Genomic DNA, 6,078 nt, shown 5'->3' on the forward strand with positions numbered 1-6,078 from the left:
ATACTTTTGCACTTATCTTTAGATAGAGTGGGAGGGAGAGAGGGATGAAGAGAGACAGAGAAACATCAATCAACTGATTGCCACCCACACGACCCCGGGGACAAACTGCAACCAAGGTACCTGCCCTTAGTGGGAACTGAACCTGGGGTCTCTCCATTCCGTGGTCTGACGCTCCGGCCACTGAGCCAAACCAGCCAGGGTTTCCGGGAAGCTTTTTATTTTACTTTCTATTTTGAATCTTAGCCTTGCTGGATAGAGTAGTCTTGGATTCAGATTCTTGTTTTTCATGACCTTCATTACTTTATGCCATTCCCTTCTGGCCTGTATTGTTTCTGTTTAGAAGTCAGCTGATAGCCTTATGGGGGGGTTCCCTTTGTAGGTAGAAGTCAGCTGATAGCCTTATGGGGGGGTTCCCTTTGTAGGTAACCTGTTGTTTATCTCTTGCTGCATTTAGGATTCTCTCTTTGTCTTTAATTTTTGGCATTTTAATTATTATGTGTCTTGGTGTATGCCTATTTGGGTTTTTCTTGCTTGGGGCTCTCTGTGCTTCTTGAACTTGAATGCCTTCTTCCTTCAACAAGTTAGGGAAGTTTTATCTGTGACTATTTCTTCAAATATATTCTCTAACCCTTGCTCATTTTCTTCTTCTGGAACTCCTATGATGCGAATGTTGTTACATTTCCACTTGTTCCACAATTGGTTCTCTTAAGGTGCCTTCCTGTTTTTAAATTGTTTTTTTCTTTTTGCTTTTCTGATTGGGTGATTCTTTTCTACCCTGTCTTTTTTTTTTTTTTTTTTATCCTCACCCGAGGACATTTTTCCATTTTTTGTTCAGATAGAGTGGGAGGGAAAGAGAGGAAGAGAGAGAGAGAGAGAGGGAGAGAGAAACATCGACGTGAAAGGGACACATCGAGTGGCTGCCACCTGCACGACCAACCAGGGCCAGGGACAAACTGCAACCGAGGTACATGCCCTTAGCGGGAATCAAACCCGGGTCTCTCCGGACCGCAGGCCGATGCTCTAACCGCTGAGCCAAACTGGCCAGGGCTCTACCCTGTCTTCTAACTCACCGATCTGGTCCTCAGCTTCCTCTACTCTGCTGATTATTCCTTCCAATGTGTTCTTTATTTTGGCTATGTCATTCTTCATTTCCAGTTGGTTGGTTTCTATATCTTTACTCATGGTACTGAGCTCTGTATGCATGCTGTTGAGCTTCTTCATTATCACTAGTCTGAACTCTACCTCTGATAACTAGCTTAACCTCATGTTATTTACCTCATCTTCAGTAGAGTTGTCTTGTTCTTTCATTTGGGATGTTTCTTTTACACCATTTTGGCTGTCTCAGTGTGTTTTGGAGCCTGTCAAAATTTCCCTGTGGGTGTTGGTGTTCTGCTGGTTGTGGCTCCCTCTACTGCTTTGGATGAGTGTGGGAGAACCCATGTTAAACACCATTGTCAAGTCTTACTTTCCTGGGTAGATTTAATAGTCCAAGAAAGGTCCAGTTATCCTCTCACTTTTTGCCTGGAGGCTATTGGTCTCAGTTACTTGATAAGCCTTGGGTTGTGGCCCTCAGCTGAATGAAAAAATCCCTCAGGTTTTTAGAGTAAGAGGATTTCCAGAGTGTGGGGCAGATGCTGGCTGTTAATGAGCCTGAATTTGTGTTTTCCTGGCCCAGCGGGGTGGAGTAAAATTTCTGAGGAAGGGGCTGTTGCTTCTCCCTGGGGCTCCGGGAAGGAGCTTTGCAAGGACGATGGCGACTGTCCTGCGCGGTAGTGATTCAGCACGGAACTCCCGGTGCCCTCCCGGCTCTCCAAGCTCCTGAGTGTCCACACAGTTCCAGTGCAGTTCGCCCTCGCTTTGCTGGAGCCCAAGGTGAGTGGCTGTAGCAAATGTAGTGTCACTGTGACTCTTATTTCTCCTTGAGCCAAAGCCGCTCTCCTAGGCTTTCTTCTGCTGCTAAGCCCATGTTTGTCTCACTGTCCTCAGCTTAAAAAATTTCTTTGTTCTTTATTGGTTTTAGAGAGAGAGGGTGGGAAAGGGAGAGAGACAGAAGCATTGATGAGAGAGAACATCGATTGGTTACCTCCTGCATGCCCCCCACTGGGGATTGGGCCCCCAACCTGGGCATGTGCCCTGACCAGTAATTGCACTGGCCACCTCTTGGTGCAGGGGTCAGTGCTCAACCACTGAGCCACACCAGCCGGGCTGACTGTCCCCATCTTTGATGAACTTAATCTCAAAATAAGAAAAGATCATTTTTACTGTATAAAACCAAGTATAGAGCCTGGATGTGTGTCTTGGCTTTTTGGAGCATCATCCAGTACACAAAAAAGGTTGCGGCTTCCATCCCGGGTCGGGGAACATACAGGGAGGCAACCAATGGGCATTTCCTGGGCATATAGATGTTTCTGTCTCCCCTCTTCCTCTTTTAAATTGGTGAACATTAAAAAGAAAAAAACACACCTGTAGATAGTTTAAGCTTTGGAGAAACATTGAAAAGTAATGTGAAGAAGTAGAAAATTTCTTTTTGTAGTTTTATTAGTGATTAAATGAAATAGCAGTTTTAGCATTTATAATGAGTTCAGGGAATGGACACATGGTGTTCTAGAAATCAGGTGTTATGTCAATGAAATTATGTCTCCTGTAGAAAGTCTGAGAAATTCACAAAATGGCAAATGTTAGTTTCAAAGAGGGAAACTTTAGATGGTGAATTCTGGCAACTGAAAGACCAAGATGATTGATTTGTACTTACGTTATAGAACAGTTTCCAAAGAGTGATTTATGAGCCATGAACAGAAGAGGAATATTATTCAGATGCCTGCAGTGGTTCATCATGTGTTTCAGTGTCCTAGGGTGTCAGATAGTCTTTGCAGGGGCCCCTGAGTTTCCTCTCTGACCACGCGGCTTTTGAGCCTGCAGCCTGTGGTGTTGACAGCTGAGCCTTGTCAGGAGGCCAGCCAGAGACAGTCTCACTGCTTCAGGTGGCATCATCTCGCTGAGGGGGCTCGGTTTCCGTCAGCAGACACCCAGGCGGCATCTCCAGGGGATCGGGAGGGGTCTCCAGAGACCATGAGAAAAAGATGAGGCAGACAGAGGGGCAGGAGAGGATGGCTTGGTGTGGAAAATTGTGTTTTTGTTTTTAAGTTGTGTGATGTAATATGGTGAGAGTTTTGGTGAGAATTAGTGTTATTGAATGTAGGTTTGCTGTGGTTTATATTTTAGACTAGGAACTGAAGACATTTGGGACGATTAGCAAACATGTCCTGTGTAATACTAATAAATATTTGTACTATGAGAAAGTATATTTCTAGAAAGGAATTGGTTAATAAATTTACCAAGCTAAAGAATCTGGATGTCACCATGGCCAGTTTGGCTCAGCGGTTGGAGCCTTGGCCTAGGGACCAAAGGGTCGCAGGTTTGATTCCAGTCAAGGGCATGTACCTGGGTTGCAGAGTTGATCCCTGACTCTGATCGGGGTCCTGCAGGAGGCTACCAATAGATGTTTCTCTCTCACATCAATGTATTTCTGTCTCCCTCCTTCCCTTCCACTCTCTCTAAAAATCGCTGGAAAAATATCCTTGGTTGATGATTTACAACTAAAAATCGATGGAAAAATATCCTTGATTGATGATTTACAACAAGAAAAAAGAATACTGGAGTTACAGATAACTCACAATTTTTTATAAAGTGATCAAAATTCTGACACCCCGATGCTCCTTTTTGGAACATTGATTTTAAACTGTTTACCAGGGAACAAGACCCAGAACCTTGGATCCACTCCCTTACCTGCCCAATGAAATGCTCTTCTCTGCTGCCATCTAGTGTACATTGTAGTGATGGCACCTATATACTAAGCGTCTGCTCATATCATCTTGCAAGGATTCCTTAAAGGCCCTAAGGTACTCGACATTCTCCCTAGTTCAGAATGTCTTGCACACACATGTTGTGTTTCTATCTGGGAACCTCTCCTGCATGTGAGGGTCTCTGAAAGTCTCATATATGTGAGGGTCTCATACATATGTATGTCTAACATTTGGTTATTTTCTCTAGCTAATCTGTGTCAGACCTCTGATGATTTAACCAGAAAAGAACCTGGACAGTGTGGCTCAGTGGTTGAGCATCGACCCATGCACCGAGAGGTGAGCGGTTTGATTCTTGGTCAGGGCACATGCTGAGGTTGTCGGCCAGATCCCCAGTGGGGGGCATGCCGGAGGCAGCCAGCTGATGTTCTCTCTCATCGATGTTTCCATTTCTGTCTTCCTCTCTCTCTAAAATCATTAAATTAAAAAAAGAGACAGAAAAGAACCTTGAATTTAGGGAAGTTTGTTTTTTCTCCAAAAAAGCAAGTAATTAGATTTTTAAAAAAATCCTTACCTGAAGATACTTTTTCAAATGCCTTCAGATAAAGTAGGAGGGGGAGAGAGAGAGAGAGAAACATCAGTATGAGAGAGACACATTGACTAGTCGCCTACCGTACAATCCTGACCAGGGCTGGGGATGAACTGCAGCCGAGGCTTGGTCCAGGGGCTGACGCTCTAACCACTGAGCAAACCCAGTCAGGGCGGCAAGTAATTAGATACTTTATAGAATGTAAATTTTGGAAGTACATTTACTTCACCCTGTCTTTTTTCCCCCCATTAATTTATCTTTGTTACAGATGTTTCTCCTTTTTTCCTCATTGACACCCTCCTCCATATCCCCCCCAAACCCCATCCCCAGCTTCGTTGTCCATGTCCATCGGTTATGTGTATATGCATATAAGCTCTGTGGTTTATCTCTTCACTTCCCCCCACCCCCTCCTCTGAGGATTGTCCGTCTGTATACTCCACCCTGTCTTGAAATAAGGTTTAACAATTCATCTAAAGTAACATTCTCTGTACTGAACAATTTCGTCAATTCAATATGGAACAATGTACTAATGTAGCTTCTGGATGTAAAACTTTCTGTTTACTGTTCCGAAGGTGGGATTAAAGAGGGCCAGAGTTTTGCATTTTGCATGTTGATTTTAAACTGGTAGTTAACAAAAAAGAAGCTGAGCAAGAATCTATAATTCTCCCCCATTTCTTCCTAACAGATTTCAGTGCAAAAACCTTGTTTTAGGAAGGGAACATTAAAATAATTGCATTAGTTTTAGAGATTAAGACTCAAAGCAGGAGTCCGACATGTACTATTGTTTTGTGGGGTTGCTGTACACAAAATAACCTCCCAGAGTGCTGCACTTTTCCTGAGTATTACCCTGCTCCAGCATTTTACACAGCATTTTATATAGCAAATATTGATCCTCATTGTTCTGGATTAATTCGTATGTGGATTAAGGGAACAGAATAGAAGGTTTAATGAATGACCCAAATCCATCAGTACTTTTGCATGATCAATATGTCTCCTTAGATCAGTTGCAAAAACATGCCTTATAAAATAAATGATGCTGGGACATGAGGTAAGCAGCCGGTCCCAGAGAAAGGACTACCAGCAGGACTTTTTCCTGAACTGAGAGGTGAGCGCTTCCCGTGGGACCACTTTCCATGATCACAACCTCCAGGCTCAATCCCAGAATTCCAGAGTCACTACTGCCCGCCTCAGTTCACCTGAGCACTGAGAGTCCACCCTCACCGTCTCTGGAGGCAGGGTTCAGACTTGGCCTAGGTCTTTCAGAAATGAATGTTCTAAGCTATAAAAATAAGAAATTTTACAAGTGACCAAATGAAGACCCAAAGATGTTTGTTCCATGTTCAAACGAACAGACCTTGTAAATGTTAGACTCAGGCTCAGATAAATTCCAGAGACCCAAAGCTTAGGAGTTCCCTTCATGACAGCTCCAGCAACTTCACATGAAGAAGTGTAAATGAGAGAAGTAGGCACTTTGAGCTAAACAATTAGAAAGAGTTTTTATTCTCTTTACACCGAGAAGAGATCAGGCTGAGTGAGCAAAGAAAGGCTTTGGATGTTGTCACAACCGTCTAAATTATTATTTTAAAATTATCTCATGTTTTCCTCTAGTACATTGTTCCCAAGATGAAAATGGCTGTGTTTTTTTGAAGCTCTCTTAGTACAGAAAAACCAAATTTATTAAAAAATCTA

This window comes from Molossus molossus, unplaced genomic scaffold (genome assembly GCF_014108415.1).
Source record: "Molossus molossus isolate mMolMol1 unplaced genomic scaffold, mMolMol1.p scaffold_m16_p_22, whole genome shotgun sequence".
Lineage (NCBI taxonomy): Eukaryota > Metazoa > Chordata > Mammalia > Chiroptera > Molossidae > Molossus > Molossus molossus.